The 24,213-nt window shown below is 42.2% G+C and overlaps 1 long non-coding RNA gene across 1 annotated transcript in view; it reads left to right on the forward strand.

The window, feature by feature from the left end:
* The first annotated feature begins 3,027 nt into the window (after positions 1-3,027).
* Positions 3,028-24,213, forward strand: part of LOC141994538 (uncharacterized) — a 43,947-nt gene continuing 22,761 nt past the window's right edge. The window contains exons 1-2 of the long non-coding RNA XR_012641158.1: positions 3,028-3,226; positions 3,923-4,038. This is a non-coding gene — a long non-coding RNA (uncharacterized LOC141994538). The remainder of the gene's footprint in view (positions 3,227-3,922; positions 4,039-24,213) is intronic.

Below are 24,213 nucleotides of genomic sequence, written 5' to 3' on the forward strand. Positions count from 1 at the left end.
CCAAGCAACTTTCCAACATTCTGAGCTTGCTATTTTTATAGTTTTGGAAATAATGGTTCTTGTATTGTTTCCCTAAGCAATATTGTTCTGTATTAGAAAGAAGTGTAATAACATCTCTGCTCAATACTGAAGGTGGTAAGGCATGAGTGCCTACACCATAATTCATGCTATGAGCTCTCTGTCTCTTTATGCTCTTACTGGTCTCAGAGCCAAGTAGAAGCTATTATATCAATTGAGTGACAAAGCACTTGCCTCAACATAGTTGATCTAAAACAGATGTTGCAGCAGAAAGTCCAGTGGGGGTGGTAAAGGAAATTAGAGTCAGCATTTAATGTTAATCTACATCATCAGGTACCACAGCTGCTGCTTCCACCTACTTGTATTGTACCTTCTTAAAAATACAGAGCTGTACGAAGCACAGCAGGAGGTGTCCTGGCTAGTGGGTAAAAATGTGACTAGAGGATCCTTGCATCCTCGTGATCCCCAGTTTCCAGAATGGCCTTTGGTACCATGGCTAGCCAGCACAAATTATAGCAGCCTTAACACTACTCTAACTTTAACAGGAGATTGGCAAAGCAGACCCATGATCAGGGGAACATAAATGGCAGATGAAATTTAATGTTGATAAATGCAAAGTAATGCACATTGGAAAGCCTAATCCCAACTATACATATAAAATAATGGGTCTAAATTAGCTGTTACCACTCAAGAAAGAGATCTTGAGTCATTGTGGATAGTTCTCTGAAAACATCCACTCAATGTGCAGTGGCAGTCAAAAAAACCGAACAGAATGCTGGGAATAATTAAGAAAGGGATAGATAATAGGACAGGAAATATCATGTTGCCTCTATATAAATCCATGGTATGTCCATATCTTGAATACTGCGTACAGATGTGGTTGCCCCATTTCAAAAAAGATATATTGGAATTGGAAAAGGACAACAAAAATGATAGGGGTATGGAACGGCTTCCGTATGAGGAGAGATTAATAAGACTGGGACTTTTCAGCTTGGAAAAGAGACGGCTAAGGGGAGATATGATTGAGGTCTATAAAATCATGACTGGTATAGAGAAAGTTGATAAGGAACTGTTGTTTACTACTTCTCATAACACAAGAATTAGGGGTCACCAAATGAAACTAATAGGCAGCTGGTTTAAAACAAATAAAAGGAAGTATTTCTTCACACAACTCACAGTCAACTTGTGGAACTCCTTGCCAGAGGATGTTGTGAAGGCCAAGACTGTAACAGGGTTCAAAAAAGAACTAGATAAATTCATGGAAGATAGGTCCATCAAAGGCTATTAGCCAGGATGGGCAGCAATGGTGTCCCTAGCCTCTGTTTGCCAGAAGCTGGGAATGAGCGACAGGGGATGGATCACTTCATGATTACCTGTTCTGTTAATTCCCTCTGGGGCACCTGGCACTGGCCACAGTTGGAAGGCAGAATATTGGGCTAGATGGACCCTTGGTCTGACCCAGCAGGGCTATTCGTATGTTCTTATGACTTAAAGATCCTTAGGGGCAGTTGAGGATTGAGGTTTATAATCCTAATGGGAAAAATGCCTAATTTATATATAATGAGCCAAATCTCAGTTTATTTTAGTGACTATCCCCCTGAAATTATCAGTGGCCCCAAATTTGCACCCAGTGAAGTCAACTGGAATTTGTCATTGTTTTGAATGGGATAAGGAGCAGGTCCTTTACTTAATACTTGTTTGAAGAATTTCCAATCCTCTATATATTTAAAGCATGTTTCTTTCTGTCTCTGAAATACTGTTCCTTAACAAAACAAAGCAATTAGCATCACAAGTGTAAAAAAGTCCGGTGGGGCTGTAAATTATTTACCATCTTTCACCAGAATGCATTTAGAACATAATATGGCAACAGCAATCAATTTCTTCTTAATGTTATTGAATGGTCAAAATCACAACTGATTCCTTCCTGTCTCTGGCACTCATCACAATCTTTTGATCTATATATTTAACTTTCTCTGTGCCCATTAGTAAGGATGTAATATTTTAGACAATATTATTTTCGGTTTAGTTTCCTTGGCAGATTCAATAGGGACCATCAAAACTTTGTTTGTGGTGCAGCAAGACTGATGTAATAATTCCTAAACCATCCTTAATTGAAGGGTGGCCGCATCTAGTCTTATAAGCTAGTGTCAGCAGATGTCAATCAGGGTGGAATTTGACCCCATGGAGTATTGTTAATTCATTTGGAGTAAGCCAGAAACTAATTGAAACTTGATAGGCCAAATCCATTCCTGGTGTAATGCCACTGAAATAACAGGGATGAATTTGGCCTGAGAAATTTGACAAACAGGACTCTGCTCTGGATATACAAAATTTGCATGACAGAAGGAGAAAACCATCAAGGAGAGGTATAGGAAACGATTTGTGGGAGCTACAGAGATATTTTTCCCTTACATAAGATAATTGACAGAGGTTGAAGAGACCTTTTACTTTTTTAGAAAAACAAGTGCTCAAAAACATGTCATTTCTAATTTTCTTCAGTGGGACTCTTATAGCATTTGGGCTCTGCATGTGAGTCCCTGTACTCCCGGTGCCTCCATAGACAGGAGACATGTATTTGAGTGAAAGCCACTACATTATATGCAGCAGCCTGCAAAAGTATAGTAAATATCCTTCAAACAAATCCTCATGTGCCCTGACTACAAAATGAATTGAAAGCAACATACTGTGCTGAAAAGAAACCATATTTCTAGACAGGATTGTCAATAGATTCCTAGTTTTCCATTGCATTCATTCTCACTAAGTCTTCCTATTGTACCCTACGCCCCAACACACTGCAACTCATCTCCACTGTGCCTAGAGTTGTGACATTTTGGGGGGAAACAAGGCTTCCTTTAAAATAATTGTAGGCACCCTTTCTAGTGGGGTGTCTGAACTTAATTGGGAGTGTTCCAGTTGGGAAGATCCTGGGTGCTGCAATCCAGCTTTAGAGACCACAACTCCCATGATGCCTTAGGGAAAGAGTGAGAGACTTCCTCTTCCAGGGAGAGCAGGTGGCGGGCTCCATTTTTGGGGAGAGGAGCGAGATTGCTGGTGTGGAGCGTTCTCTGTACTAGGAGCTGCTGCTAAGAGCCTACTGGGGCTTTGCTCAAGCAGGGAGCTTGAGAGGTGGTTGGTGGCTTTCCTAGAGCCAGGGCAGAGACTATTGCTGTGCCTAGAGCTAGCTGGATAGGTCTGCAGTGAAGGAACTGTGAGTAACCCCCACTCTTGTCTGGGAAAGTACTTGCAAGGGAAGGGGCCCAGCAGAGAGACTGAGTCTGTGGAAAGAAAAGGAGTACTTGTGGCACCTTAGAGACTAACAACTTTATTTGAGCATAAGCTTTTGTGAGCTACAGCTCACTGGGGCAGAGTGATCTTCCCATAGAACCAGGACCCACTGCTGACCTTTGGTGGGGCCAGCTCCAATCTTGAGGAGGGTTGTGCAGCTTGTTGCATTGGCTGGACTGATGCACAGAACCAACAGAGTGCTGTCTCCAGCTGCAGATCTTCAGGCCCGCCCATGCAGGTCTCTGAAATCCAGAGGAATGTATACCCCGGGGCTGGGTAAATGGTGGCAGTGTAAATGCCAGTTAGATAAGTTTCATTTATTACTGTATACTATATTTGTTAATTGGATTTTATTCAACTGCCCCCTGTTTACATTAGTAGTGACATTTAATTTTAGTCTGTTATACCTTGTTTCTTAAATTAAGTAAATGAGTGTTAGCTCTAATGTAAGTATATTGGATGTATATTATTTATAATTGGTATTTTTGAGTTAGACCCATGCCGCAGAGGATGATGATTTTATTAGAATGGGTTTCTTCCTGGAGGCTCCCTAGGCATGCCATTGAGTGTGTACAGGGGCCAGCCAGGTGGAGGCACCACCAACTGTAAATTCCTTTAGGAGTAAAGGGACTGCAGCAGAGGGGTGGATTAAGGATTCCTACCTATCCAACATCATCATTGGGATACTTCAGGATCTCCTTTAATGTCAACATCATCAGGTGCCCAGGCACACAGGTGAGTGTTGCCTGCTCCTGAGTAACCTATGGAGGAAAGGGCGGAGGGGGAGTTTACATAATAATGAAAAATGGCCAGTTGTGTAGGTTTGGTAAATGTAATAATTTAAAATCCAGTCAATAGAGAAATTAAAAATAGCAAACACTATCTCCTTCTGCTGCACAACAGGACCAGGAAGTAGAGTAGGAGAGTAGATTAAAGCAGAACCCAGGGTTATCTTAAATACCTGAGCCACATTGTTTATTTTTAAACAGAAATCCCCACTGAGCTTAGTGGGGATTTCTGCTTTAAAAATCAGTGGCAGAGAAAGACTCCTCCAGAATAAGTTACAAAAGTGGAAGATGGGTCCAAACTGGTGAAGATTTGTTGGGATAGATTTTCCCCTCCAGAGGGAGTTGCTCTTCTTGACTGTAAATGAAAGGCAGAGAAAGGCATAAGACATTCCCATGCAGGAGGATTGTTGTTCCTACTGTAAATCTTAATTTACACAAGACTTCCCTAGTATCATTAGAACAAATTCAGAGGCATATTAAGTATTAATCAGTTCTACTTATCTGGTAACATCCAGAGTCTTCATCAGAACTAGAGTGCACTATTTAGGAAAAGGAGGGATTATAGTCTGACTATAATAAACTCTATATGTGTGCTATTCTGAAAGTATTTATTTATTTATTTATTTATAAGCATTTCTGTAGGGGTTAGCCTGGGCACCTCACACTATTAATGATTTTACCCTTGATAGACCATGTGAGGTGGGGGAAGTATCATTATCCCCATTTTACAGATGAGCAACTAAGGCACAGCAAGGTTAAATGACTTGCCCAGGTTCACACAGGAAGTCTGTGTCAGAACTGGGAATTGAAACCCACATCGCCTAGTTTAGTGAATAATCACAAGTTCTTCCTTCTCTCTTTGGAAAAAGGATTAAGGATTTTACAAGGAAGGGGAAATTTTTGTATGGAATTTAAGTGGTAACAGGATAAATTTCAGAAAACTTAATTAGAACCATTGTTAACAAGTGGATTAGGACATGAAAGTGGATTCTGCCCTTTTTGATTAGCCAAACAATTATGATTTTAACAGAACTTTCTGGAAGGAACATGAAGATGAGACTTAAGGAAAAGCTTCCTGAAACTGATTGTCAGATAATAGGGTAGAAGTTCACAGGGGGAAATCTGAGTATTCTAATTACCTGATTGTAGGCCCCAATCAGGTAGCAAGAAGCACAAGTGCGCAGATTTACAACCACAGTTCACCCTCCTGGGCCAATAAGGTAGGTGCAGAGTTTGTTGATTCATATGGCCACTGCAAACTGCAAGGCTGGGCCTCAGCCTGGTGGAAAATATATGGTGATATTTTGAAAACAAAAGGAGTTATTATTAATTCAAGACTTAGACCTGGCATTTCCCCCCTGAGAAATACTGCCCTGCATCTATAGAAGCAGATAATACAGACTGAATCTGCATGATTTTGTCCAAAAGATGACATGTAATTTCCTCAAAATGAGTGAAGGTGACCTAGATTAACCAGACTTTCTACAATTCAAAATAAATCCACTGATTGACACTTAATTGACCCACCCTGTTTGCTTCTTGCATAGCCACAGTAGAAGCTGGTCAGAATTTTTTTTCCCTGTGGAAAATGTCACCTTTTCATAAAGCAAACCCCTCCCCACCAATTGATTTTTTTTTTTAAATTTTTTGGGGGGAGGGTCTAGTGAAAACTAATTGTTTTTCAGCCAAAAACTGAAATTTTGACTAACCTCCCAAAATTCTAAGTTTTTCAACAATAAATTAAAAATTATATAGGAAAGCAGATGCTTTCTGTGGAAATATTATTTAGTTGAAAACCCAATTTTTTTTATCAACTTCTTTTAGCAAATTTTTGACTAGCCCTATTTTGAGCATAGTGTAAGGGCTCAAAAAATCTGTAGGACGTAATCAGTCCGATGCAGCTGGAGACTTCCAAGCTCCTCTGAGTCAAACTTCCTTAGGCCAATTCTATTGGTGAGTTCCATGTTTAGACTGCACACAATCTGGCCCTAAAGTGAGGTTCTGTCATTCTGGAAAACTAGAAAAAGGTGTGGACATACTGTTGTCACTAGAGATTTACCTCAGCTTGGTTATAAATATCACTTGTACAGGGAGTTGAACTGTAGATGATAAGGTGATATCTGGTAGTTGCCTCTATTCTTCATTTGTATGAAGAGCTTCATACCTGTGTATAATTAATAAATTAAACATTCTGAGATGCTTATATATTTGTATGGAGGGGACTTAGATTGAACATAAGAACGGCCATTCTGGGTCAGACCAAAGGTCCATCTAGCCTAGTATCCTGTCTTCCAACAGTGGCCAGTGCCAGGTGCCCCAGAGAGAATGAACAGAACAGGTAATCATCAAATGATCCATCCCCGTCACCCATTCCCAGCTTCTGGCAAACAGAGGCTAGGGACAGCATCCCTGCCCATCCTGGCTAATAGCCATTGTTGGACCTATCCTCCATTAATTTATCTAGTTGTTTTTTGAACCCTGTTGTAGTCTTGTCCTTCACAACATCCTCTGGCAAGGAGTTCCACAGGCTGACTGTGTGTTGTGTGAAAATGGGGTAATGATTGTTTGGGCTGTTTTGAACTAGGATGTCTATATTGGGCTGACTGCATTGGGTGAATTCAAGGTGTATACTTGATACACCTATACATGGTTGCATAAATCATGTATTTTTAAACAATGATTGAAGCAGAGCAATATAGTGGAAAAAATGGTTTCTTAACTGTGCTTTGGCCATTGGTCCTGATGGGTCCCAGTTCATCCTAACTGAAGCAACTATCTTTTAACATGTTTGCAGATGGCTCAGCAGTGGCTGATGCAGCTGTGCATGTTTGGCACATGGTTTTTAATTTTGTATTTGGTAGCTAGCCAAATTTTTCTTGGACTGGGTGGGGAGGGGAATGATCCATGGTTGTTGCATATACACATAGAAAAAGCAATTTACTGGCACTGATCCTTTCCTAACCATATAGCATCTTATTCAGGGCCAATTTTTTCACACATTCCCTCAAACCTCTATTGTTAGACAGCCTTAGAAGGTCTATCATCCCCTCTGGTGGCAGTCAGTATTATAATGGGGTAGAAGAATATGCTATCTGGGAATAGGCGGGCATGATGGTAGGAATGTTCCACAAATCCTCCTCAAGTAATTTGTGCTGCATATGTTTACAACAGCTTGTAGGCTTTTAGCAATTGCCTGGAGGAGTAGAAGGACAAGATAGAGGGATTCTGGTTTTTAATAGTATCACTGAATTTCTGAGATTGTTACAAAGCATTGATTTATTTGCTGGACAGTTCTCTCATAAAACTGCACAAAGTGGCAACAAAGGAAGCATCATGCATACTAAAGGACATCATCAGAACAGGATGTAAGTGGTGTTTTTATTTGTGTAGATTATGTTGTTATCTTTGTCTAAAACAATAAATCCTGGGACTGGAGTTTTGGGCTTATAATAATGAACTATTGTGCTCACCAAAGGTCTGAGGACTTGTTCTCTCTCAGAACAGACCTATACCGTTACCTCTATTGGGCAATGTCACAGTCATGTTTGAACTTTTTTCTATCACCATAGGTAATTCTGGATTAGTTAATCCTCCCCCCAAACACATGCACCCCATTTTCTTTGCAACCCCTAAGTATAGAGATTCTTTCATCTTGCAGGATATTCAATCAAAACCTATTCCCCAACATAAACATGTTAAAAAATCCAAAATTGATGACATTTCCAGCAAATCCTATTTATTTAAGAGCTGTCAGAAGAGAACTCCCTCTTGAAGTGGATGTGCTGGCTCTGGGCTCTCACTGTCCCACTCTGGGCATACGGTAGGTAAGATGCTTCTTGGGCGTACCCAGGATTGTGAGGCATCTTGCTACCATCTGCCTTTAGCCTAAGGAATCCTTGTCTGTGCCAACTCCACCAGCCATGGGCAACATAAGCACTCTCCTCTAGGCCTTGCACGCCCCACTGTTTCTCTACAGGCTAGCAATAGGCACACTCCAACCCTTGAGCCCTCTGAGTGTCATTTTGGTACACTGAACCCTCACAGTGTTCACAAATTCACTGCTTCCATAAAAACAGTACACCCCAGCTTGCCAGTTCCACCTCAGATCACTGCTGCGCTTAGTACACAGCACTTAGATATATTTATAGTGACATCAGGTATAAGTGTATTTAACAAAGCATAGAGATTCAAGTAATAGCAAGTAGAAGCATTGGAAACAAAAAGTTACATATAAAATAAAATCATAACATCCATTCTAGAGCCTAGACTTACTTAATAGGATACTCTCATGTTTTGTAGAGTAATGCTCACCCCAAATCCTTGCAACTTGTTACAGCCACACATGGCTGTGGTCCTCCTTCCCTGAGATGAGTACTTTGTGAGCTAGCTTCCCAAGTGAAGGATTCCAGGTGTTTCCTTGCACCCTCAAGATATACTGTAACAATTCTTTGTCTTTAGTCAGAAACAGGATACCTCCTGCTGTTTGTTTCATCTTGTGAATTTCCTTTCTTGTAGATTTTGCAATCTCTTCTTTCTCCTGTGGCTGTATATGCAAATAGGCCCATCTTGTGAGGCATACAGCATGCCAATGACCGGACAGGAAGATAGGTGACGGCTACTTCCTGCCGGAAAGGAACGTTTCCAAGGAATGTCCCCTCTCGGTGACCTACCTTAACTTAAAGACTTTAAGAACATAACTTTTGGTATAGATATGTAACTCTAAATATCATTTGTACATATGTTTCCCAATGGTTATGTTGACCAGTGGACCACTGGTTCTTTGGTAGAGACCTCACATGCCACCCTTTGGTGAACTGTTATAGATTTCAGAGTAGCAGCCGTGTTAGCCTGTGCTGGAGCTCACGAAAGCTTATGCTCAAATAAATTGGTTAGTCTCTAAGGTGCCACTAGTACTCCTTTTCTTTTTGTTATTCATAGAGGGATCCCCTGGGTCAGATTAAAAACGTATGTACCTCCTGTGCCCTCTGACAGTTGCCACTAAAAGGTCCCTGGGTCACAGCAGGGGCAATCTGGGGAAAGGGAGGGGAGGGAGGGCACTCTGGGGGCCAGCAGTGGCCATTGTGCAATTTAGGGCATGTTTACATAGTGGTTTAATCCAAAGCTTTTTGATGCAAATCAGGTAACTTCCACCAACTGTTTTCAATTCACATCATGTAAACACAGGACAGTAGTCTGCTGTGAACCGAGGACAGAGTCGTCTTGGCAGGTATTCCATGGTACTTGGCTTCACTGCTGGGTAACATGCATCCTGGGATTGTTAAAGGCACCTGTCAAAATCAGCTAGTCTAGAATCACAAAGCTAGGTTCATGTCCCACCCCTGTCCCAGCTATCCACCTGGGCTGGAGTTTGCTTGGAGGAAGGAATCTACCCTTTATGTGTAAACTATATTTGAAAGCTAAGCATCATTATTATTTATTGCTTTCCTCTTGTGCATGGGCTAACAGGCTCTCCATGTTTGGAGACACCAGATCTTTTCCATCCCAATTCTCTGCTGAAAAAAATCCTCTATTGAGATTCATTCCACTCTTACTCCTCACTTTCTTCATCTCTCTGATATTAATTTAAAAAAACTTGAAAATTATCTTTTAAAATTCATTCCATCTGTGCAGTCTCTTCTCTTTCAGGCTCTCTACTGCTTGAGCCCTAGGTCACAGAGCACACGCAGACAATATGCATGTTCATAATGAGGTAATAAATAATGCAGTGGTCTCATTCCGATCTCATCCTTTCAGCATAGCTGTGGATTCTCATGCTCTGAGCAGTTTGAATTTCTCAGCATTTCTATCTTTATAAGATCTAGTGGGCGACACAGACTAGAGCTTGTGATTTTGGGTAGATATTTTGTTGGCTTGTTATCAAGAACTTAACAGAGGAGTGGCATTGAGCTCATAATCAGGTAGGGGCTTGTGCACGGAGAGTCCTGATGCAGCTAGGCTCATGCTGCACTCCACTCTGACCTTCGGAGGGTTGTGCCCTGAGAGACACAGAGTGGTTGTGTGGTGGTGGTTTCAGAGTAACAGCCGTGTTAGTCTGTATTCGCAAAAAGAAAAGGAGTACTTGTGGCACCTTAGAGACTAACCAATTTATTTGAGCATGAGCTTTCGTGAGCTACAGCTCACTTCATCGGATGCATACTGTGGAAACTGCAGAAGACATTATATACACAGAGACCATGAAACAATACCTCCTCCCACCCCACTCTCCTGCTGGTAATAGCTTATCTAAAGTGATCATCAAGTTGGGCCATTTCCAGCACAAATCCAGGTTTTCTCACCCTCCGCCCCCCCACAGACAAACTCACTCTCCTGCTGGTAATAGCCCATCCAAAGTGACCACTCTCTTCACAATGTGTATGATGATCAAGGTGGGCCATTTCCTGCACAAATACAGGTTTTCTCTCCCCCCCCCCTTTTTTTTTTCCAAAAAAACCACACACACACAAACTCACTCTCCTGCTGGTAATAGCTTATCCAAAGTGACCACTCTCCCTACAATGTGCATGATAATCAAGGTGGGCCATTTCCAGCACAAATCCAGGTTTTCTCACCCCCCCACCCCCATACACACACAAACTCACTCTCCTGCTGGCAATAGCTCATCCAAACTGACCACTCTCCCCACAATGTGCATGACAATCAAGGTGGGCCATTTCCAGCATAAATCCAAGTTTAACCAGAACGTCGGGGGGGTGGGGGTGGGGGTGGGGAACAAGGGGAAATAGGCTACCTTGCATAATGACGTAGCCACTCCCAGTCTCTATTTAAGCCTAAATTAATAGTATCCAATTTGCACATGAATTCCAATTCAGCAGTTTCTCGCTGGAGTCTGGATTTGAAGTTTTTTTGTTGTAAGATAGCGACCTTCATGTCTGTGATTGCGTGACCAGAGAGATTGAAGTGTCACTTTGGATGAGCTATTACCAGCAGGAGAGTGAGTTTGTGTGTGTATGGGGGTGGGGGGGTGAGAGAACCTGGATTTGTGCTGGAAATGGCCCACCTTGATTATCATGCACATTGTGGGGAGAGTGGTCACTTTGGATGAGCTATTACCAGCAGGAGAGTGAGTTTGTGTGTGTATGGGGGTGGGGGGGTGAGAAAACCTGTATTTGTGCTGGAAATGGCCCACCTTGATTTTCATGCACGTTGTAAGGAGAGTGGTCACTTTGGATGGGCTATTACCAGCAGGAGAGTGAGTTTGTCTGTGGGGGGGCGGAGGGTGAGAAAACCTGGATTTGTGCTGGAAAAGGCCCAACTTGATGATCACTTTAGATAAGCTATTACCAGCAGGAGAGTGGGGTGGGAGGAGGTATTGTTTCATGGTCTCTGTGTATATAATGTCTTCTGCAGTTTCCACAGTATGCATCCGATGAAGTGAGCTGTAGCTCACGAAAGCTTATGCTCAAATAAATTGGTTAGTCTCTAAGGTGCCGCAAGTACTCCTTTTCTTTTTGTGTGGTGGTGGTGAGTATTGGTACTGGATTCTGTTCGGCTAATTAGATTGAAAGAGGCGAAAGAAGACCCTCTGAATATTTGAACATGGAAGCAAGTGCCCCCCCTACTCATAGGTTCAAGATGGTCAGCCTGATGCACAATCAAAACATTTTCAAAGGCTAAAAAGGTTGAGTCATCTGCATAAAAACGTCTGTTGGTTTTGACAACAGATTGCACCATGATTGCTCCTTAAATTTAACTCAAATTTAAACTTGATGTTTTATTTTTATTTCTTTATTGCTGTGCATTTTGTTGGCAAGTTCTGTAGATTGGCTGCATGCAGATACTTCCCTTGATTTGTCAGTCTGGACACATGTTGTTAAATAAAACTTGTTAATGGTCACTAATCTCCTGTCACCACAGGCTAAATGACCCCCTCCCAGGGACACACTTGTTGCAGGGGGCCAGAGGGTCAGGAATCTGTGTGATATGAATCTTGTGGGGCTCTCTGTGCAGCAGCCCACACTAAGGAGCGGGGCTTGGAGGGTTCTTAATCCTGCACATCCTGTGGCTTCCCAGGGAAGAAACCTGCTCCACCAAAGGTAAGAGGCCTGGAAACCCCCCAAATGGCTCTTCTGCCTTCGGATGTCCTGTGGCAGCATGAGTCCTGCGAGATTCCCATTGGCTGGCTCCCCAGTAGGAGGTGTGGAGGTAACTGAGAGGAGGCAAAAGGGGGTAGTGTTACAAAATGTACCAGGTCCCCTCCTCTTTCCCTTCCTACCCCATGTCCTGTCCCAAACCCCTGTGGAGCACTAACTCTAGAAAAGAAGTATATGAGGACTCCAGGAAGGATAGAAACACGATGCAGTGGCAGCAATAGAATAGTTAATAAAATAACACAGAGCCCACACCAAAGTGTATTTTCTCTGCATTTTAAGGTAGGTGTTATCTAGCTTTCACAAGTTTTACCTCAGTAATTCAAACCTTGATACTGCCAGCTCAAGCAGAAGCATTGCCAGTTTGTTTTGGTCCTTTTTTCCCTCTCACACATCTGTATGCTAATCCTAATTGGTAAGGGTGGTAAGCATGTTCAGACTAGTGATATGGAGCAATGATAATGCAGCAAAGGAAAGTTGCTTATTACTTGAAATGATTTATTTTTAAGCAAACAACTCTAAAGGCTTGTTAATCAAAAATGCACATGCTACTGCAGCCAATGGGAAACCTCTCTCCTCCTACATACTTCTATATTAAAAAATAGTATGTTATCCCATTATCATTTGACCCAGTTACCCAAGGAATAGACCCAATTGTTTAGAGGACATGTTGCTGTTTGGATTTGCAACTCCTTAGCAAACAGTAGTAAGCTGTCATTTCACAGGCATTTGGCAAAGAATTCTGCCACTTCACACGTTACAGTCTACTAGGCTTGAAAACGTGATTTTTTTTTGGTAAACTGCCCAGCCTGTAAATTATTATTATATAACATAAATAGCATGACATAACAAAAGGGCAAATGATGCTGTATTTTTTTCTTATTAAAACATGATTTCAGGTTACAATGTATCATTGCTGAAAAAGGAAACTTTATTTTCTATCTGGAAGTTCAAATAGGTAGGTGCTTAATTGTTTATATTATAGCAGCACTGATAGATGCCAGCTGAGATTGGAGCCCCATTGCCCATGGCATTGCACAATCGCATAGTAAGTAACAGTCTCTGCCCCAAAGAGGTTCCAATCTAAATAGACCAACAACAAAAAATGTAAGAGAAGGGAATTATTATCATTCTCATTTTACAGATGGGGAATCAGGCACAGAGAGATTACGTGATTTGTTCAAGGTCATGCAGAACAGCTGGGCAGAACCCCGAATTGAACCTAGGTCCCCTGGAACTATAAGATCCTCCTTCCACCTGAAGTGCAAACTCAGGCCTGGGCTACACCTAAAACTTAGATCAACCATCTATATTGCTCAGGACGGTGAAAAATTTCACACCCTGTGCAATGTAGTTAGGTGGACATAATCCCCACTGTAGACACAGCAAGATTGATGGAAGAATTCTTCCATCAACTTAGTTACTGCCTTTTGAGGAGGTGGATTTACTATGTTGATGGAAAAACTCCTTCTGTCACTGCAGTAAGTGTCTGCAATACAGTGGCATAGCTGCAGAGCCTTTGATGCGGACAAGATCGTGGCCAGGCACATCACTTGCAATGGCAGAAAGAGATGTAGACTATGGAATGAGTCTGGAGCCCTTTTTATCAATCTGTGAATCCTGTCCTAACCTGAAGAGATGAAAGTAGAAAGCTGGACAGACGTCATCACATCTGTAAGACTTTCCTATTCAAGAGGTTAAATATTGAGGCTTTAGGGAGGGTATTCATAGTTTAGCCAAATCAGTTAATCCATCCCTTTATTTAGATTCCCCATTGTTCATACAGCATATAAGTGTCCCATATTCCTGCTATCTGAGTTATTAGGGAATGGTTCATTGCATTTTAGGCATAATCATTATTGTGTCTGATAAAACATTTCATCTGAGTTCGTTTGAATTTATTATTGTATGATGAAAGACTAGTTTTGTGGCATAATTCCCAGATTAGACGGCTCTTGGTAATGGAATCCCTTTGTATAAGTGAGTGACACTAACATATTTGCTGTGTTTGTGTAAATATTCATAGAGAGATTTTCTATTTACATCATTATGCAGTATGTACACAATATATTGTATTTTTGCAAAGACATCTTTGGAGTAAACAGACTGAGTACTCAAAGTTGTTAGTGCTAGGGAATGGGAAATGGCAAACCTCCACACGCTTTGGTTTAAAAGAGCTTTGCTGGAAAAAGCTCTCTGTTTTAGATGTTTTAGAGCTTCCTGTTAAAGTGCATATAATAATTTAATTAAGTGACAAACTGCCAGTGTGAGACAAAAAGTTTAGCTTTGTTTAAGAAAGAGAAGTACTTTACTAGTGTAATCGGAAGAAATAGATTAGGCTATGTCTACGCTACAGCCTATGTTGGCAACACTTATGTCACTCGGGGGTGAATATTGCAACCTCCTGAGCGATTTAAGTTACCCAGACATAAGCGCTTGTGTGCACAGTGCTATGTCAGCAGGAGAGCTTCTCCCGCCGACATAGCTTCTACCGTTCACGGAGGTGGGTTTTTTTTTTTTTTTTATGCCGACGGGAGAGCTCTCCCATAGACATACCCATAGAATAAACACAAATACTGAGTAGTTGAATTGTACAGCTAGTGGGTTGAAAGCATAGCTGAACAAAATCCCTTCTCATGGGTGTAGAGTGTTTTTGTGGAATAGAATTGCTTTAGATTGAAACACAGATGAGATCCAGGCCATTCAGTTAGTCTCCAGATTCTGTCCCCAACTTTAGAGTGATTAGTGATACCAGGTTGGGACCATTATTGAGATTCTCAGATCAAAAAGTCGAGATTAAAACTTTCCCAAGGTGAAGATGGGGAGTTTGAAATACCTTGAATCTCTGAAACCAAAGATTTTAATCTCAGCAGGATTTGACTCAGTTTTTCATCCTTCTGAGGTAACTGAAGGCCATACATTTTACTGTGGAATAGAGCTAGTCAGAATATTTTTTTTCCCTATGGAAAAATTGAAAATTGAATATTTCAATTTGGAAATGCTACTGTGATGTCTTATAAGATTGTAGTTCAGTGGCCTCATTCTATCATTCTCGTTTATAGGCTGAGCTCCTGGTCTGACTACATATCTATGATGCACTCCAGTCTCTCCTCTGAGTGAGGGGAAGGACATGGGTGTCCTGTGGCTAAATTTCTTCATGGGAGATGAAGTTCTGCCTGAGAGACTAATTCATAGGAAAAAAATAGGGAAATGAGGCAAGTGAACTACAGCTCCCATAATGCAGTGCAGCAGCATCTCCAAATAGCAATATTTCCATTTTTGGCCAAAATATTATTTGTTTTGTCTGAAAATCAAAACATTTTCTGTTTTGGGGTGTTGGATTTTTGACAGAAATTTTTTTTGTGGAAAGCAGACCCTTTTGTGCAAAATACATTTGTTTGAGAACACATTTTTTGTGTGTGAAAAAATAGTATTGGAGAAAAAAAAGTCAGCAAGCCCTACTGAGCAGAGATCTTTCAAACAAGACTTTCAAAGGGATCTCACTAAAATGGATGACTGAATGACCTTAACTATACACAAAAAAAGATGGGGTCTAAATTAGCTGTTAGAACTCAAGAAAGAGATCTTGGAGTCATCATGGATGGTTCTTTTAAAACATCCACTCAATCTGCAGCAGTAGTGTTTGAAAAACAAAAAACTAACTATGTTAGGAATGATTAGGAAAGGGATAGATAATAAAAGAGAAAATATCATAATGCCACTATCTAAATCCATGGTAGGTCTACACTGTGAACAAGTACACAAGTACTCCTTTTCTTTTTGCGAATACAGACTAACACAGCTGCTACTCTGAATACTGTGTCCAGTTCCGGTTGCCCCATTTAAAAAAAAAAAAAGAAAGAAAAAGATATTAGAACTGGAAAAGGTGCAGAGAAGGGTAACAAAAAAGATTAGGGGTCTGAAACAGCTTCTGTATGAGAGAAGATTAAAGAGACTGGGACTGGTCATCTTAGAAAAGAGATGACTAAAGGGGGATTGGATAGAGGTCATGAATGGTGTGGAGAAAGTGAATAGGGAAGTCTTATTTATCCTTTCACGCAACAAAAGAACTAGGGGTCCCCCAATGAAATTAATAGCAGCAGGATTAAAACCAAGTACTACTTCATGCAACACACAGTCAACCTATGGAAGTTGTCGTCCTGGGATGTTGTGAAGGCCAAAAGTATTAGATAAGTTCATGGAAGATAGTCCAACTGCCAGAAGCTGGCACTGGACAACGGGGATGGATCACTCGAAATTGCCCTGTTCTGGTCATTTCCTCTGATGCATCTGGCACTGGCCACTGTTTGCGACAGGATACTGGGCTAGATGAACCATTGGTCTGACCCAACATGTCTGTTCTTATTTTTATGCCTACTCTGTGCCTGTTTACTCAGTTGTATAATCTCCTGTGCCTAACGCTTTGGAACACACAAACATTTAAAAAATAAAAATGAAAGTGTTTTTTAGATGTTAAACATCCCAAGGCACATTTAATCCAGTGACAAGAAAACATACTCCATTAAGACTTCCTTTGACTTCAGTGGAAGTCTTGATTGAGTAAGGGTGTCAGGATTAGATCTAGTGAATGAGGTAATCTATTTTATTGAACTAAATTCTGTTGGTGAGAGACACAAGTTTTTGGGCCACACACACACACACAGCGCTCTTCTTCAGGTCTGGGAAAGGTACTCCCAAGGTCACAGCAAAATTAAAGGTGGAACAGATAGTTTAGCACAAATAGTTAGCACATATTATATGGGACCATTCAAGGTAAGTGGCCTGTTAACACCTCTGCAATCATAGGACAAAAAGAGGTGGTTTGGGTTACAAATTGTGGTAATAAGCTATAAATCTAGTGTCTCTGTTCAGTCCATGATTTTTAGTGTCTAGCAGATAAATGAATTTAAGCTCCCAGGCTCATCTTTTGAAAGTGTTGTGCAGTTTTCCTTTGAGGATAAGGACTGGAGGTCAAATATTGAGTGATCGCTTTGTGTAGTGTTCACTCACAGGTGACAGGGTGTTTTTGTCTTTTATCATTTTCCTGTGTGAGTGTAGTGATTGTTTGGTTTCACCCACATAGTAGTTGTTGGGGCATTTAATGCACTGGATGAGTTATACCACATGTTGTTATGATCATGTGTATGATCCATGAATCTTGGAAGATGTGTTGTGGGGGGTGTTGATCGTCGTAGGAGAGGTGTCTGCACATTTTGCAACTGTTGTTCTGGCAGGGTTTGTTGCTCCTTTGATCAAATTTTGGTTTGTCCTGGTCTGTGGGAAGCTTACATCTGATGATCAGCTTGGAGAGGTTGTCTGAAGGCCAGAAGTGGGGGTTCAGGAAAGATTTATTTCAGGGTGGGGTCCCCATCGAGTATGGGTGTTGGGGGGGTTTATTTCTGTATTGAAGCAGGTTCTCTAAGGGTATCTATGTTGCTCATTCCGTGATGCGATCTACTTCTCTGGTGGAGAAGTGCCCTTGTTTGGTGAAGGCAGTTTTAAGTATGTTAAGGTGTATATCCCAGACTTTCTTCTCAGAGCATAGTCCGTGGTAGCTGAGGGCCTGTCTATACTAAAGGTTATGTTGGTATAACTTATGTCACTCAGGGGTGTGAATAAGCCATCCCCCTGAGCGACATAAGTTACACTGACCTGGGCGCCACTGTGGACATAGCTACTGCGTCTCTGGGACGTGCATTTATTTTGCCAACAGGAGAATTCTCTCCCTTTGGCAGAGAGTGTCTTCGCCAGATGCACTACAGTGGCGCAGCTGTAGCGCTTCTAGTGTAGACTAGCCCTTAGTGCCTGGCTGTAGACAACAGACTTCTTGGGAGTGTTTGGGGTAGTTCCTGGATTTATGAAAGTAGGCGTGGTGATCTCTTACAGACGACTGTATACAAGAAATCCACAGATGTGTTAACAGGACACTCTACCTTGAATGGTCCCTTACACTAATATGTGTAGTTAGCATATATTGTATGTGCGAACTACAATATGCCAACAATCTGTTCCATCTTGCATTTTGCAGATGCTGGGAGTATGTGAAGGAAGAGCTCTGTGTGGCTCAAAAGTTTGTCACTCACCAACAAAAGTTGGTCCAGTAACAGCTACTAACTCATCCACCATGTCTCTCTAATAACCTGGGACTGACATGGCTATACTACACTGCATGCAAAGGATTACGGACAGTTTTTTGAAAGAGGGAGAACAATAGACACTCCTGCTTAATCCATAAATAGATATAATAATACAATGTTTTGGCTCTCCCACACAATGTTCTGCTGTTGACTTACTTGATCCACTTCGTTTTCTGAATTACATTTGTGTGATTTATTTTTCAGAAAGGTTATGTAAGTACAGTAAATGAGTGCAGGTTAACTTTTTAATATGAAAGCCATTCTACATTTTTTGACATCACTCTGTATCTTGTTTCAATTATAATGTCTCTTGCTGTGCTAAACATTCATTTGGTAGGTGTGCTTGTTGGCAGAAAATGTAGAATTCAGAGGTCAAACTGCAAAAGAACTGGCCAATGTGCTGGCATCTTTGCTTTTTAATAATCAGATGGGATGTTTGTGATGTCTTGAAGTGCTTCTTCTAGGGAGCAGTGTACCACTGCAGCAGCTAATTGCCTGTTAACTTGTTGAATCAATGTAAAACAAAGAGGTGAAGGATTTTTCAGTGGCTGTTTCTTTTTTTTCCCTCTCCCAATACAGCTTTATTTTAGCACAGTCTCCTCCTTTACACAGGAATAAGCTGCATAGGTGAGGGGAAACTCCAGTATGGAGCTGCCTAGGGAATTCTTCCCCTGGGGATGGTGGAGTGGGAGGTAGGTTTGCCTCCACTACAAAAGAAACTGGTGGTTCTGCTCATGTGACTGGGAGCCCAGGGCCATTTGTGTAGGGGTTCTGTGCCTTCATAGCAATTCTAGGACCCCCATTTGCTTCCAATGGGGTGCTACTGATAGGGATTTAGCCCCAGACCCTCCCCCACAAAGGGGAGCTGTATTAGCTAAAAGTTCTGTATAAATCTGGGATGGTATTAGCCAAAGAAGCCCTGCCAGCTGTGCCTCCCAGCCCACTCCAACTCTGCATGCTGGGAGCCTGCAGAGCACCATCAGGTATGGGAAGAGAGAGCACACTGCAGATATAATATCACAGAGCGCATGCTTGTTTGCAAATGATAGAGAAAGACAGGGCCCCATGGAGACCTCAGTGCAGCAAAGCATTAAGTACATGATTTCCTTTAGGCAGAGGTTTAAGTCTCATTGACTTTAAGGATGGATTCTTGACTCCAGGCCTGATGCCTGGTTTTCAAGTTCAGCCATATGCTATGACAATAATTTGGTAGGGAGGACATGTTCTGCCCACATGGGCCGAGCAAAGGTGGTGCATTATTATGCAGAGTATTTCCACAGCTTTAATTGAGAGATAGGAGCATGGCCTTTTGACAACCAGGAGCTATAGTGCTGTGGCAGTGCCACAATAGCTAAGGTTGCATCACAACATCTTGTTTAAAGGTTGACCTTTCTAAGTCCTCTGAAATTGACATGCTGAGTCAGATTCCTTTGAAATTTGGTGTGTCTTTGGTGCAAATTGGGGTTATTGACCCAAATTTGAAGTAATTTGAACTCGAGGTTGTGGCAATATAAGCCTGCCCACCCCAAAAAAGCAATTTTCCCACACATTTTTAAGCGGATATTTTTTTTTTATTGCTTACAGCTAGAGATCAAACTATTGATGTGATGTGGGTCAAAATGGTCTCAATCTGTCTAGTTTTCCCAGGGTGGTGCATGACACCCACTAAATCTTTGAGGGATCCAAACTGAGAACAATATTTAAGAAAATATGCACTTTGTACAGTGTACATGCCCCAATACAGAAAAATGTATGGAGGATTTCCATTTCTGCCATTTTATATGCTTTAAAGCTCGACTCTTGGTTCTCTAAATCCAAACAGTTAGTTGGGTTGTTTTGCAATTTGGCATGCCTCGTGGAGGCGCAGGGATAGTATTAGTGATCCAGATTTGGGATCATTTGACCAAGGGGTTTCCAAGTTAATACCCCCTCAAAATGGTTTCCTGCTGCTGTCTTGTACTTTTAAACTGAGAGGTACCAATGATGGGAGGAATCAGTGACCCTATGGAGTTCAGTGGCTGTGAACTCTCAGTTGAAATAATTAAATAAAAAATCACAAGTCCCCACCTAAGACAAAAAGAGTTTTGGATTGAGTGGCTGGAGGATGCTACAATTTGTGAATCGGGGGGCACTTTTATTGGTGGGGGAATGTAATCAAAGTCTTTGGGAGAGAGAATGAGACATGTGAATGCTTCTTGGGAGGGGAGGAGTATTAGGGGGCAGAGGAGAGGGGAAATGGGGGAGAAGGGTTGGGGCTGCAGTGAGGGGAAGGGATTTATAGGGAGAAGCATGGTAGGAGAGGGTAGAGAGGTTAAGGGTTCAGGTGAGGGTAGGTTTGGGGATTGGAGGAAGCGGGACATGAGGGTGAGTGGCAGGGAAACTGGGGGAGAATAGGGGCAGAGGCACAGATTGGTCCCACATTTTCCCCTCTCATATGTGTGCCCAGATCTAGGGGGCTCTGAGACCCCTCTGTGTTCTCCTCTTATGAGCTGGGATATAGAGGGTCTTACCCCTCTGGGAGCATCTGAGCCCCTATCACTGCCCCCAGTGCATGTGCTAGGATCTGGGAGGCCCATGCCCATCTACATGGGTTAGTCCCTTTACCCCTTACGTATGTGACTCGGGTTCTTGGGCGTGGGGCATGCCCTTTCAAGAGGCCCTCTCCATGTGAGCGTACATCTGGGCTGCAGAGCTGAGAGTGGGTATACTTCATGCATATCACAGGCTGTAAAGCACTCAAGAGGAGGATGGAAACACCCATTGAGATTGAATGGAGCAGTTCACACATTTTAGAGCTGTTGTTTCAGGTCATATTCGTCTCAGTGTTGTGTTCTCATTCTACTGAAAACATCACATTGAGAATGAATGGGCTACTTCACACCTTTCAGAATGTCCCATGATGCAGATGGGTGTGTGGAGGAGCCCTTTCCTTCTAAAGGATGACATTTCTAAGTGCTCTAAAATCCACATACTTGCACAGATTTTCTTTAAGTTTTCTGAACCATGTGGAAGTACAGAATAGGGTTATTAATCCACAGTTTTCAGAGTAGCAGCCGTGTTAGTCTGTATTCGCAAAAAGAAAAGGAGTACTTGTGGCACCTTAGAGACTAACAAATTTATTTGAGCATAGGCTTTCGTGAGCTACAGCTCACTTCATCGGATGCATTCAGTCATTTGATTCAGAGGTTCCAGAGATATAAGCCCTGAAAAAATAGCACTTAAGTCATTTTTGTGTGAGCGCAGAGATAGAGATCAAACTATTGCTGTGATACGGGTCCGAATGGCTCAGTTGTTTTTTTCCACCCAAGGTAGTGCTTGGTACCTTGGGGACCCAAATGGTGAATGATATTTAAGAACGTGTTCACTTCTTCATTTGTGTAGATGTGCAGTCTGGCAGGATTACAGGCTGCGTCTACACTTGAAGCTGTGGGTGTGTTTCCCAACTTGATTAGACATACTCAGGCTAACTTTCATCCTTTGTCCATTATTAGTGTTAGATGGAATATTGTGGGTGAGAGTGACTGGTTTGTAAAAGAAGATGAAGTACCCATACAATTAATCAATTGTGGGGTTGGCAGAGTTAACAGTATGTGTGTCAACAAGGCATATCGGGGCGTTGCTGAGAGAGGGCAGAGTTAAGGTTGCTTGGGCATTTTGTGGTGGTCAGAAGTTTGCGTTTTGCTCAATTCCATGTTCTGCATGAGAATGACATACAAACAAGCAACCCTAACTGTGCATTATAGTAGTTTTTTGCCATTAAATATTTGCACAGTATGGGGGAAAGAATATGTTATGAGACATGCGGTAGGTTCTGCTTCCCAAGTGTCTTCTCTCAGGCTATGACCTGTGTAAACACTCAGTGGGATCCCAGGTAAAGCCTATGCCTTAAAAAATACCCTCTCTCCTCCCCCAGCCATTGACTGAGGATTCCAAACCCTAGAGAAAAAGCCAATAAAAATGTTTCCAGCCCTTCTCTCTTTAAATGCAATCACCTGTTTGCTGTCTTGCTCACAATTCTCGGAAAGCAAAGGGCAATGATTCTGTTCACATCACTTCTTACCCTACTGTTTGATGACTTAGTCATGTCATGCCAGCCAACGTGAATGTGAACATCATTTTGGGGAGCCTTAAGTAAAACAGTCTCAGTAGTCCACAGCTGTCCTGTCATGTGCTTGCCGAGGCAAAGAACGTTGAATCACAGCAGTTGCTAAACTAGGCTTCTATTCACTACTTGAATGTGGTGGTAGCGGTGGCAGGGGGAATTCAGTGGTCCACAGCCTCACAAGACTGTACGACACTAACACAATGTTCATTATGCCCTCTTCAAAAAACTCAGAACACCAACAAGCACTGCACTACCAGTCAATACGGCGATTTGAGTCTAAGCTGGGAGAGTAGCCTTTGTGAGTACCTTAATATCCTGAATGACCTTATCTTTCTAAACGGTGTCTGTCTCAAGGGACATAGAAGAATTTAAAGAGTGAATTTACAAGCTTGTGTTGTGTTTATAAAAATAACTGAGTATTTTCTGAACAAGACCCATCTGAAATCTTTTGAAAAAATTAAGGCTAATATTTTGACAATTGTAATACCAGGAGCTTTTAATCTTTGGGGGTTTTTTTCATTAAATAAGGATTCCAAGACATGGATAGCAGAAGATTAGGTTTATCCACTAACAATATAAATCCTGTAAGTTTAAAATCTTTCTTGGGCTGGAGAAAGAAACACTTTATCAATATGTACAGGTAGTGTGGCCTCTTTTGGCTATACAGCACATCCCGTTGCTTGGGGTTGGGGTGGGGGGAGGGATTTGGAATGTTTTATATGAGTCTAATAAATCTAATTTTTAACCCTTTGCATCAATAAATGGAAAAGGTTTTGGGGAAACTGTACTATTGATTGTCCAGATAACTTTTTTGGTGGGCAGATTTCAGATTCAGGGAAATTAATTATAATACTACGAGTGCTTGTTCATGTTGATTCCAATCAGGTGTGTGTGCGCTGCATGCACAGTTGCTGATAAGTGGTTTTTTTTTTTTTTTTCCCGCCAGCAGCTCCCTTTGGGTCAGCTGTGGAGCCCCCTGGAGTGGCGCCTTCATGGCGCTCAATATGTGACCCTGCCGACTTGGTCCCTCCTTAGTTCCTTCTTATCACCTGTCACAGTTGTCAGAACTGCGAGTGGGTTGCTTGCAAGTTCTCTTCGCTTCCCCAAGCTTTCCAATGTAGTTTATCTCAGTAGTTTATAGTTCTACATTTTGTTAGTAGTAGTTCTGTTGGGAGCGGGGGTTTCCCCCTCCACCCCAGTCTTTTTCCCTTGGGGACATTGGGGCATGTCTCGATCCCCGGTGTTCAAGCCCTGAAAGTCCTGTGGTCTCGGCTAATGGGGCGCGTCCCAGAGAGGAGTACCCAGCCCCGAGACTGTCGGAGTTGGCACCGGGAACTTCAGACCCACAAGGAGTACTATTGAGCCCAGGGCCATTGGACTCCCCAATCCATATGGTGGAGGAGGTGGGGCTACCGTCCACCCTGGACACCTTTCAGGCTGCACATGACTGTCCCCGACTTTCTGTCACAAGCCCCCGGCACTGCTGCGGGCGCTACTGTCCCATGACAAGCCATGACAAGCCCACCTGCGTCTCTAAGTCACTTGTCCCCAGCACAGTAAAGGGGGCATTATTCTGAGATCCCAGTCCCCATCTTCTGAATCAGATGTGGGTCTAGATACTCACACTGGCGCCAGCACCGGTTGGCACATTAATGGCCTGAAGTGGGTGCAATGCCATGGCTGCCTCAATGGCAAGGACTGGCACAACGGCCTTTTTGGACCCCCTGGACATATCATCAGTCCCAGGGTACCTTGTCCAAGGACTCCCAATC

The sequence above is a fragment of the Natator depressus genome, chromosome 10 (assembly GCF_965152275.1).
Source record: "Natator depressus isolate rNatDep1 chromosome 10, rNatDep2.hap1, whole genome shotgun sequence".
NCBI lineage: Eukaryota > Metazoa > Chordata > Testudines > Cheloniidae > Natator > Natator depressus.